Below are 12,148 nucleotides of genomic sequence, written 5' to 3' on the forward strand. Positions count from 1 at the left end.
TTCCCTATTCCTTCCATTAAGTACAACTTAAAACCCTAGATATTATCTATAAAACAAACATAAATAGACTATGAAAAGTGGAGGGAAGAAGGCAGACCAGCTAGGGACCTTGGAACCCAAGGAATGACATGGTAGTGAATTATTTAGGTTTTCTTTTTGCTTCATATATCCTGGATTGGGTGCTGGAGAAGGCTATAATCCAAATCCCAACAAGCACAGACCAAAAAGTTAAAGCCCCTCAAAAAGCTTGCTTTCTCTAACTAAAAAACCAGGAATAGGGCGGCCTGAAAGGTCAGAAAACTTTGAGATAATAACCAATCTATTTCAGCCAAACACCATAGAAAAAACTGGCCCCATCCTTCTCCACACCAGGAAAGGCCAAATGGGAGGCTTAGACCTCCATCTTTTCCAGGCTGAAATAAAGCACCCCAACTACCCCACCAGTATGGTGTCAGAGAAGACTAAGTAGGGAGCTGGAACTTTTGTGCCCATAGGCAGCAATGAGCCCCCAGCTGCCATGCTTCACAATGACCGTATAAACCATGTGGGGGGCTTGGTCTTCCACTCCCACCAAGTAATAATGAGATGTCCTCCCTCCCTACTGTGGTGGTGTAGAGGAGGCTAGGTGGAGAGACAGGACTTTCACTACTGCCCAGCAGTAATGAGACCACACTCTTCCATCCCTCTATGATGTCAGTAGAAACATAGAAAGAGGAGTGTTGAGACACTCCTACTCCTCTAAGCCAAGGAGGTCTAGTGTGAAGCCAGAACACATAGCCTTTCCCAGAAAGAACAAGGAGTCCCTGACCTGAGCTGTCAATGAAGGCTGACTACTGAACTCCTACCCCTACCTGGTAATAATGAGGTAACGTTCTACCACCCCACTTTCCCTGCTAGAGTGGTATCAGAGAAATCCAGCTAAAACAAAGTTTAAATAAGATTCAGTCTCGTAACATAATGCTTCAAAAATCCCCATTTCAATAGTAAATCACTTGTCATGCCAAGAACGAGGAAGATCTCAAACTGAATGAAAAAAGATGATGTCAACTCCTAGATGACATGAGAGTTTAGAATTATCTGGAAAATATTGTAAATGAGCCACCATAAAGATGTTTAGATGAGCAATTACAAACATGCCTGAAATAAATTTTAAAAAATAGAAAGTTTCAGCAAATAGAAAATCTCAGTAAAGAAATAGAAGACATGAAGAAGAATCAAAGGGAAATTTTAGAACAAAAAATATATCTGGTATAAAAATGAAAAAGCAGAATAGAGAAGACAAAGCAAAGAATCAGTAAACTAGAAGACAGAGCAATAGAAATTACCCAATCTGAACAACAGAGTTAGAAACAGACTGGGAAAAAGAAAAATGAACATAGCCTTAGAAATCTAAGGAACTATAACAAAAGATGTAACTTTTATGTTATTAGAGTGCCAGAAGGAGAGGATAAAGAGGTACTTAAAGAAATAAGACTGAAACTTACCAAGTTTTACAAAAGACATAAACCTACAGATTCTAGAAACTGAGTGAATGTGATAAACCTAAAGAAATCTATAACAAGACATATCATAATCAAACTTCTAAAAATTGAAGACAAACAATCTTGAAAGCAATGAGAAAAAAAATGACACTTTACCCAGCATTACCAGGGGATAAACAATTCAAATAACAGTGGATTTCTCACTATAAATCATGGAAGCAGAAGGAAGTGGCACAACATTTTTCAAGTGATGAAAGCAAAGAATCATCAACTCAGAATTCAGCAAAAATATCCTTCAAGAATGAAAGAACAATAAAGGCTTTCTCAGATGAAGGAATATCAAGAGAACTTGTTGCCAGCTGACTTACCCTTAAAAAATGGCTAATGAAAATGTTCTAAACAAGAAGAAAATGATAAAAGAAGGAATCTTGGAACATCAGAAAAGAAGAAAGAACAATACAAGAAAGATAAGCAAAAATATGGGTAAATACAATAGATTTCTTTCTCTTTTTGAGTTTTCTAAATTATGTTTGATGGTTGAATTTAAAAGTTACAATGTGCACATGTACCCTAAAACTTAAAGTATAAAAAAAAAAAAAAAAAAAAAAAAAGTTACAATCCTGTATGATGTGGTTTTAAATGCAGGTAGAGAAAATATTTAAGGTAATATAAATGGGGGATATGTAAAAGGATATAAAGGGAGATAAATTTCCACATTTCACTCTAACTGTTAAAATAACACCACCAGTAGACTGTGATAAGTTATGTATATGTAGTGTGATACCTAGAGCAACCAATACAAAAATAAACATTTTCATTTTAAAACACTGTAGATAAATAAAATGGAATTCTAAAAAATGTTAAGTAACCCACAGAAAGGAAAAAAATAGAAATTAAAAGGAGAGAACAAACGAGAAATAAAACAAAGTAGCATACTTATGCCCCCAAATAACAATAATTACATTGAATATAAATGGTCTAAACACACCAATTAAAAGACAGATATTGTTAGAGTGGATTAAAAACATGACCCAAATATATACTTTCACAAGAAACTCATTTCAAATATAATAATATAGGTAGCTTGTTAGTGAAGAATAGAAAAAGGTATATCATGTAGACATTAGTGAAAAACAATCAGTGGTAGCTATTGTCAGATAAGTCAGATAAGGCCGACTTCAGAACAAAGAAAATTACCAGACAGAGAAGAACAACATAAATGAAAAAATGTCAATTCACCAAGAAGACTTAGCAATCCTAGATGATTATGCACTCTATAACAAAGCTGCAAAATATGTGAAGAAAAAACTGATAGATCAGAAAGAAGAAATAGGCAAATTCATGATTATAGTTGTAGAGAATACAACACCCTTCTCAATAATGGATAGAAAAACTGGACAGAAAATCAGCAAAGATATAGAAGAACTCAACTGAACAGCATTGACTGACAGTATCTAATCAACATTTATAGAACATTCCATCAGACAACAACAAAATACCCATTCTTTCCAAGTGCCCATGGAACTTGATACCAAAATAGATGATATCCTGAGCCACAAAACAATCTTCAACAATTTGAAAACAGTTGAAATTATATGGAGTATGTTCTCTGACCACAATGGAATCAAACTAGAAATAAACAATGGAAAGATGACAGGAAAATCTTCAAACACTTGAAAACTAAATAGTGCATTTCTAAATAATCAGTGAGTCAATGGGGAAGTCACAAAGGCATTTTATTTTATTTTTATATTTATTTATTTATTTATTTATTTATTTACTTATTTATTTTTGAGACAGGGTCTCTTTATCACTCAGGCTGGAGTGCAGTGGTGCGATCTTGGCTCACTGCAACCTTAGCCTCCCAGTTCAAGAGAATCTCCTGCCTCAGCCTCCCAAGTAGCTGGGATTACAGGCGCCTGCCACCATGCCTGGCTAATTTTTGTATTTTTAGTAGAGACAGGGTTTCATCATGTTGGCCAGACTGGTCTCGAATTCCTGGCCTCCCAGTGATCTGCCCACCTTGGCCTCCCAAAGTGCTGGGATTACAGGTGTGAGCCACCGTGCCCGGCCACAAAGAAAATTTTTTAAAAAATAAGCTGAGCAGAATGAAAATGACAAAACAATATATCAAAATGTGTATGACACAGCTAAAGCAGTGCTAAAAAAATTTTAAGCACTAAGTGCATACATTATGAAACAGAAAAAGCCTAAAAGCAATAATTGAATCTCGAGAACTTAGAAAGAAAGCAAAATAAAACCAAAGCAAGCAGAAGGAAATAATAAAGATAAAAACAGAAATCAATAAAATCAAAAATAGTAAAACAACAGAGAACAACTATTTTAGATTATTCCTTTGAGTGAGATCATGTGGTATTTGTCTTTCTGTTTGGCTTTTTTTCACTTAACATAATGTCCTCCAGTATCATCCATGTTGTTGCACATGACAGAATTTCATTCATTTTTGTGGCTGAATGATAATTCCATTTTGTATATATACTACATTTTCTTTATCCATTCATCCATTAATGGACACTTAAGTTGATTCCATGTCTTGGCTCTTGTGAATAGTGCTGTCATAAATATTGGAGTGCAGGTAAATCTTTGATATACTGATTTCAATTCCTTTGGATATATATCCAGTAGTGGAATTGCTGGATTGTATGGTAGTACTATTTGTAATTTTTTGAGGAATCTGCATAGTGTTTTCCACAACAGCAGTACTAATTTACATTTCTACCAGCAGTGTATAAGTTTCCTTTTCTCCACATGGTGGTTACCAGAGGTTGGGGCTGCTGCAGGGAAGGGGAGAATGGGAAGATATTGGTCAAAGCATACATAATTTCAGTTAGGAGAATTAAGTTCAAGAGATGTATTGTACAGCAAGGTGACTACAGTTAGTGATGATATAGTATACTCTTGAAAACGTAAAGAGAGTAGGTATTATGTGCTCTCACCACAAAAAAAAGATACCTGTGAGGTAATACATTTGTTAATTAGCAAGATTCAACCATCCAATAATGTGTCTGTACTTCAAAATATCATGTACATAATAAAAATGTACAATGTTAGCTGTCAATTTAAAAATGTAATAGTAAAAAGAAAACAATAGAGAAAATGATGAAATTGGAAGCAAAAAACAATAGAGGAAATCAATGAAACAAAGCACTGATTCCTTAGAAAGATCAGTCAAACCTCTGGCTAGACTGAAAAAGAAAAAAAAGAGGAAACATGAATTATTAACATATTTGATGTACTTGTTTAAATGTTAATATCATGAATGAAATAGGGATATTACTATAGACTTTGCAGACATGAAAAAGACAGTAAGAGAATAATTTGAACAACTCTACACATATAAACTCCACAGCTTAGATGGAATAAAAGAATTCCTTGAAAAACTATCACAACTCACCCAACATGAAAGAGGTACTTTGAATAGACCTATAACCATTAAGGAAATTGAATTTGTTATTTAACAACTTACAAAAAAGAAACATCCAAGCCTAGATGCTTTCACTGGAGAATTCCAACCAACATTTAAAGAATTAATGCCAAGTATACATTTTCTCTTACCTCTTCCAGAACATAGAAGAGAAACACTTCCTAATTCATTTATGAAGCTAATATTACCCTGATGCCAAAAGCAGACAAAGATAGTACAAAGAGAGAAAACTATAGACCAATATCGTTCATGAATAAAGATGCAAAGATCCTTAACAAATATTAGCAAATAGAATTCAGGCATACATACATATGTATATGTATCCACAAAGAATTATAAATCATACCAAGGGGGTTTATTGTTGGGGTGTTCAGTTGATTTAATATTTGAAAATCAATCAATGTAATTCACCATATTAATAGGCTAAAAATCATATGATTATATCAAGCAGTGCAGAAAAAAATTTGACAAAATTCAATACTCATATATGATTTTTAAAACTCTCAGAGGACTGGCTGTGGTGGCTGACAGACACCTTGTAATTCCAGCACTTTGTGAGGCTGAGGTGGAAGGATTGCTTGAGGCCAGAGTTCGAGACCAGCCTAGGCAACATAGTGAGACTTGTCTCTACAAAACATTTTTTTAAAATTAGCTGGGCATGGTGGCATGCTCCTGTAGTCCCAGCTACTTGGAAGGCTGAGGTGGGAGGATTGCTTGAGCCCAGGGTTTGAGGCTGCGGTGAGCTATGATCACACCACTGTACACCAGCCTGGGTGACAGTTTTTGTTTATTTGTTTAGGAGACAAATGAATATGTACTTGATTTATGTGAGCTTACATAATAAAAACTCTCAGAGATACAGGAATAGCAGGGAACTTCCTCAATTTGATCAAGATCATCTACCAAAAAAACTGTAGATCACAATATACTCAATGGTGAATGCTTTCCCACTAGGATCAGGAACAAGTCAAGGATGTCTGCTGTCACTCTTCTTATTCAACATAGTGCTAGAAGTCCTAGCAAGTGCAATAAAACAAGGAAAGAAAGTAAAAACATACAAATCACAAAGAAAGACATAAAACTGTCACTATTTGTAGATTACATAACTATCTAAATAGAAAATGCCAAGGAGTCTATAAAAAAACTCCTACAACTAGTAGATGAATTCATCAAGGTCACAGGATAAGCTTACATAAATCAATTATATTTTTGTATATTAGCAATTATCACATGGACACCAATATTAAAAGTACAATACCATTTATGATTGCTCAAAAAATTGAAATATTTAGGTGTAACCATCACAAAACAGGTACAGGAGTTTAATGCTGAAAACTACAAAACACTGCTGAAAAAAATGAAAGCCCTAAATAAATGAGAGACACACCATGATCATGGATTGGAAAACTCAACATAGTAAGGATATCAATTTTCACTGATTTGATAGACAAATTTAATCCATTTGCTACCAAAATCTCAGCAGATTTTTGTAAATATACATGAGACTATTCTAAAACTTATATGAAAAAAAAAAGAAGTAGACAAAACTATTTTGAAAAAAAAGAATTAAGTGGGAATCCAATTTCAAGATTTATTATATAGCTTCATTATGAAGTCTGTGGTATTGGTGGACAGGGACACACACATAGATCAATGAGATAGGACAGAGCCCAGGAATAGACCTGCACGTGTATGTCCAATTGATTTTTTTTTTTTTTTTTTTTTTTGAGAAAGGGTCTCACTCTGTCACCCATGCTGGAGTGCAGTCATGCAATCTCAGCTCACTGCAACCTCTGCCTCCTGGGTTCAAGCAATTCTCATGCCTCAGCTACTGAATAGCTGGGATTACAGGTGTGGGCCACCATGCCTGGCTAATTTTGTATTTTTAGTAGAAATGGGTTTTTGCCATGTTGGCCAGGCTGGTCTCTAATTCCTGGCCTCCCAGTGATCCGCCTGCCTCTGCCTCACGAAGTACTGGGATCACAGGCATAATCCACTGTGCCTGGCCTCCAACTGATTTTTGACAAAGGCACAAACGCAATTCAATGGAAGAAAGCCTTTAAAAAATGGTGCTAGAGCAATTGGACATTCATTTTAAAAACAAATCTCAACCCAAACCTCAGACCTTATCCAAAAATTAACTTAAAATGGTACAGGGATATAAATGTAAAATATAAAAGTATAAAACTTTTAGAAATAATAGGGGAAAATGTTTGAGATCTAGAGATGGACAAAGAGTTCTTAGACTTGACAAGAAAAACATGATCCATAAAAGGAAAAACTGACACATTGAACTTTATCAAAATTAAAAACATTTGCTGTGTGAAAAATTCTATTAAAAAGATGAAAGGACAAGGAGTAATGTTCAGAATATATAAAGAACTCTCAAAACTCAACAGTTAAAAAAAATCCAAAAGTCAAGTACTGCATGTTCTCATTTATAAGTGGTAGCTAAATAATGTGTACACATGAACATAAAGGAAAGAATAATAGACACTGAAGACTCAGAAGAGGAGGAGGGCGGGGGAGGGGAGATGGAGGTGAGGAATGAGAAATTACTTCATAGGTACAATGTATATTATTTGGGTGATAGTTACACTAAAAGCTCAAACTTCGCCACTGCTCAATATATCCATGTATTAAAACTGCACTCATACCCCTTACATTTATAGAAATAAAAAATTACTTAAAATACATAAATAAAAAATAAAATTTTAAAATCCAAGTATAAAGTGGACAAAATAAATTTTACCAGAGCGAATATACAGATATCAAAAAGCATACACAAAGATGTTTAACATCATTAGATATTAGGGAATTCAAATTAAAACCACAATGCATAATACTACACACCTATGAGAATGACTAAAATTTTTTTAAAATTTAAAAAATTAGTGAAAACACCAAATTCTGGTGAAGATGGGAAAAAAAAAACTATCACTCCTACATTGCCGGTAGGAATACAAAATGATACACCTACTCTGGAAAATAGTTTCTTTTAGAACTAAACATGTGAAGGTACCAAGAACATACATTGGGAAAGAACAATAAATGGTGCTTGGAAACTGGATATTTATATGAAGAAGGAGAAAATTAAACCCCTATCTCTTATTATATACAAAAATCAAATCTAAATTGAATAGAAACTTAAATGTAAGACCTGAAACTATGAACCTACTATAAGATAACATTAGGAAAATTATCTAGGACATTGATTTGTGCAAAGATTTCTTGAGTAAGACCGCAAAAGCACAGGCAACCAAAGCAAGAAATGGACAAATGGGATCACAGCAGAGGAAACAATCAACAAAGTGAAAAGACAACCCACAGCATGGGAGAAAATATTTGCCAACTACCTATCTGACATGGGATTAATAACCAGAATATATAAGGAGCTCAGACGTCTCAACAGAAAAAATTCAAATTGAAAATGGGTGAAAGATATGAATAGACATTTCTCAAAAGAAGACATACAGATGGCCGACAGGTATATTACAAAATGCTCAACATCACCAATCATCAGAGAACTGCAAATCAAAACTATGAGATATTATCTCAGTCCAGTTAAAATGACTTTTATAAAAAAGGCAATAACGGATGCTAGGGCAGATAGGGAGAAAGTGGAACCCTCCAACACTGTTGGTGGGAATGTAAATTAGCACAGTCACTATGGAGAACAGTATGGAGACCTCTCAAACAACTAAAAATATAACTACCCAATGATCCAGCAATCCTACTGCTGGGTATAGGATCCATATAAAAGGAAATCAGTATATTGAAGAAGTATCTGCACTCCCATGTTTATTGCAGCACTATTCACAGTAGCCAAGATAGGGAATCAACCTAAGTATCCATCGATGGATAAATGGACAAAGAAAATGTGGTACATATATCTACAATAGAAAATTATTCAGCCACAAAAAAGAACGAAATTCTGTTATTTGCAACAATATGGATGGAAGTGTAAGGCATTACGTTAAGTGAAATAAGCCAGGCGCAGCAAGACAAATATCACATGTTCTCACTCATATGTGGGAGCTAAATGTGTTGATCTCATGAAGATACAGGGTAGAATGATCATTACCAGAGGCTAGGAAGGATACCAGAGGCTAGGAAGGATACCAGAGGTGGGGAAAGGGGGATAAAGAGGAATTGGTTAGTGGGTACAAAAATATAGATAGAAGGAATCAGATATAATGTTTGGTAGCACAATAAGGTGACCATAGTTAACAAAAATTTATTGTATATTTCACAATAGCAGAGTGGAATTGGGATGTCCCTAACACAAAGAAATGATAAATGTTCAAGAAATGTTCAAGATGATGATACCCCAGTTACCCTGATTTGATCATTACACATTTAATGCTTATATCAAAATATTACTTCTACCCTATAAATATGTGCAACTATAATGTATCCATAAAAATTAAAAATAAGAAAAAACTAAACATGCAACTACACAGTGACCCAGCAATTGCACTCCTGGGCATTTATCCCAGAGAAATAAAAATTTATATTCACATGAAAAGGTGTACACAAATATTTATAGCAGCTTTATTTATAAGAGTCAAAAATTGGAGGGCCATATGCGGTAGGCGGATTTCTTGAGCTCAGAAGTTAAAAACCAGCTTGGGCAACATGGTGAAACCTCATTTCTATAAAAAAAAAAAAATACAAAAATTGGCCAAGTGTGGTGGTGCACGCCTGTGGTCCCAACTACTCAGGAGGCTGAGGTAGAAGGATAGCTTGAGCTCCATAGGCGGAGGTTGCAGTGAGCTGAGATTGTGCCACTGCACTCCAGCCTGGACAACAGAGTGAGACCTTGTCTCAAAAACAAACAAGCAAGCAAACACCTGGAAACAATTTAGATGTCCTTCAATCCTTCAATGGGTGAATGCTTAAAAATCTGTGACACAGGCCGAGTGTGGTGGCTCACGCCTGTAATCTCAGCACTTTGGGAGGCCGAGGCGGGCGGATCACCTGAGGTCAGGAGTTCAAGACCAACCTGACCAACATGGAGAAACTCCATCTCTACTAAAAATACAAAATTAGCCGGGCGTGGTGGTGCATGCCTGTAATCCCAGCTACTTGGGAGGCTGAGGCAGGAGAATCACTTGAACCCAGAAGGTGGAGGTTGTGGTGAGCCAAGATCGCACCATTGCACGCCAGCCTGGGCAACAAGAGCGAAACTCTGCCTCCAAAAAAAAAATCTGTGACATATCCACACCATGAACTACTCCTCAGCAATAAAAAGGAATGCATTATTGATACATGCAGCAACCTGAATGAATCTTCAGAGAATTATGCTTAATGAAAAAATAAATCCTGAAAGCTTACATACATATGATTCCATTTACATAACATTCTTGAAATAACAAAAATCGTAGAAATGGAGAACAAATTAGAGGTTTCCAGGGGCTAAGTAAAGAGTCAAGGTAGGAGTAAAATGTGTGCAGCTATAAATGGGAAACAGAGATTCTTGTGGTGTTGGAATTGTTCTGTATCTTGACTGTATTGATGTGAATATCCTAGTTGTGATATTATACTATAATTTTGCAAAATGTTCCCATTAGAGGAAACCGGGTAAATTTTACATGGGATTTCTGCTTGGTTTTCTTTTTTCTTTTTTTTCTTTTTCTTTTTTTTTACAACTGCAAGTGAATCTCAAAGGAGACTTTTAGAAAACTATTAAATTACCCATCCTTAGTTTACTATTTATTTGTAAAATGGAGAAAATAATAGCTGTACTATATCCTGGAATTGGGCCGCTAAAGTTGGAAAATGCTTAAGAACTTGGACATAGTGCTACATACTTGGATTTACAGACTTCTGGATCACAGAGTTGTTAGTAATTTTCTATTTCATTGGTATCCAAATTATTTTTTTTCTGGACCACAGGTTGGACACTGAGGAGACTGGTGGGAAGCAGAGCAAAAGGTGCTTCTCATACCTTCTTCTCTTTCCAACATCCAACCACGCTTCCCTCCCTTCTCAGTCTTGCTTTCATCTGTTTTCCATATTAGAATTCTGAGGGATTTTGTAGAAGAAAAGAGGCTTTTACTTACATTTTGAAACCAACTCATCTAGTCCCAATCTTTTACTTTACTGATCAGGAGATAGAAACCAGAGAGGTTTAGTGACTACTCAAGACGCTGAGGTAGTTGGTGGTGAAGCTGAGAACAGAACAAGGACTATTGACCCTCACTCCAGTGTTTTTTCCACTAAATCATGGTGACTTGTATTTAGATTGCTTTCTCAATATTTTTGTCAACAATCAAATAGCAACACCATTTATTGTTGTCTAGAGGCATAACTTTGTGCAGTAATTCTTAAGTATATGGGTAGAATTTTTAAGCATTTTGGTAGTCATGGTATGGGATATTGTTCAAGGAGTGCCTTAAACATAGGTACATTTATTGTACATATCGGAAAAGCTTATTGGTGCCACCTAGTGGTTTGAGTGGCAGGTATCGGTAGCAATTAAGAAGACATTTCAATGCCCCACCCGGCTTTTGTTTATGCTTTATCAATAGGTATACTAAAAGTCATCGCCAACTACCTCAGCCGCTTTTTTTTCTGTAACATTTTAGGTGAAAAATGCTTTTCAGAATACAAAAGAAGAGACTTGGTTTTGGGTTAGCTGTAATTTATCTCTACTAATTAAAAACTTTCTCCTTAATAGAGTAAATTATTTAGATAAATTATTTTCAAACTCAAATTACCTGCTAATTACTGTTCATTCTTAAATCAGAAAAACAGACACTTAGCACAGATCCTTAGGATTCCTGTAAAATGAACAGTTGGGTTCAGTAGGTGCTTAGAAGTACTAAATTTTTTTAAAATTCTGATTCAGATTTTTTACTAAATCAGGTATTTTTCTGTGTTTAAAAAAAATCTTGTGACCATATAAAGACTTGTCATAAGGGCTACAATTAGAATTAAGTACTCAATTTAATCATTAGAAGGTTTTAACCATGTGAGGTTTTCTAATGAGCATACATTTCTTTCAATGAAAATTTACACTGAACAGATACAATCCTTGTCCTAACATCAAAGCAATTGTTTGCAGACCAAACCCATCAGTACAACTATCGAATACCTAAAACACTTAATTACATCTTTATTCTCACCATACAATTTTTTTCTCTTATGAGGGGTCATGAAAGGAGTGAATCATGATATAATTTGTTTGCCCAAGGTGTTATTAACTTTAGAAATTGCT

At 35.1% G+C, this 12,148-nt stretch overlaps 1 long non-coding RNA gene across 4 annotated transcripts in view; it reads left to right on the forward strand.

Moving 5' to 3' along the window:
- The first annotated feature begins 692 nt into the window (after positions 1-692).
- The window catches only part of LOC107967589 (uncharacterized), a 97,944-nt gene continuing 86,488 nt past the window's right edge, over positions 693-12,148 (forward strand). The window contains exon 1 of one of the 4 annotated variants that reach the window (XR_008538521.2): positions 693-1,964. This is a non-coding gene — a long non-coding RNA (uncharacterized LOC107967589). The remainder of the gene's footprint in view (positions 1,965-12,148) is intronic. The other 3 variants (XR_008538523.2, XR_008538522.2, XR_010148370.1) reach the window with 3 other exon arrangements.

This window comes from Pan troglodytes, chromosome 10 (genome assembly GCF_028858775.2).
Source record: "Pan troglodytes isolate AG18354 chromosome 10, NHGRI_mPanTro3-v2.0_pri, whole genome shotgun sequence".
NCBI lineage: Eukaryota > Metazoa > Chordata > Mammalia > Primates > Hominidae > Pan > Pan troglodytes.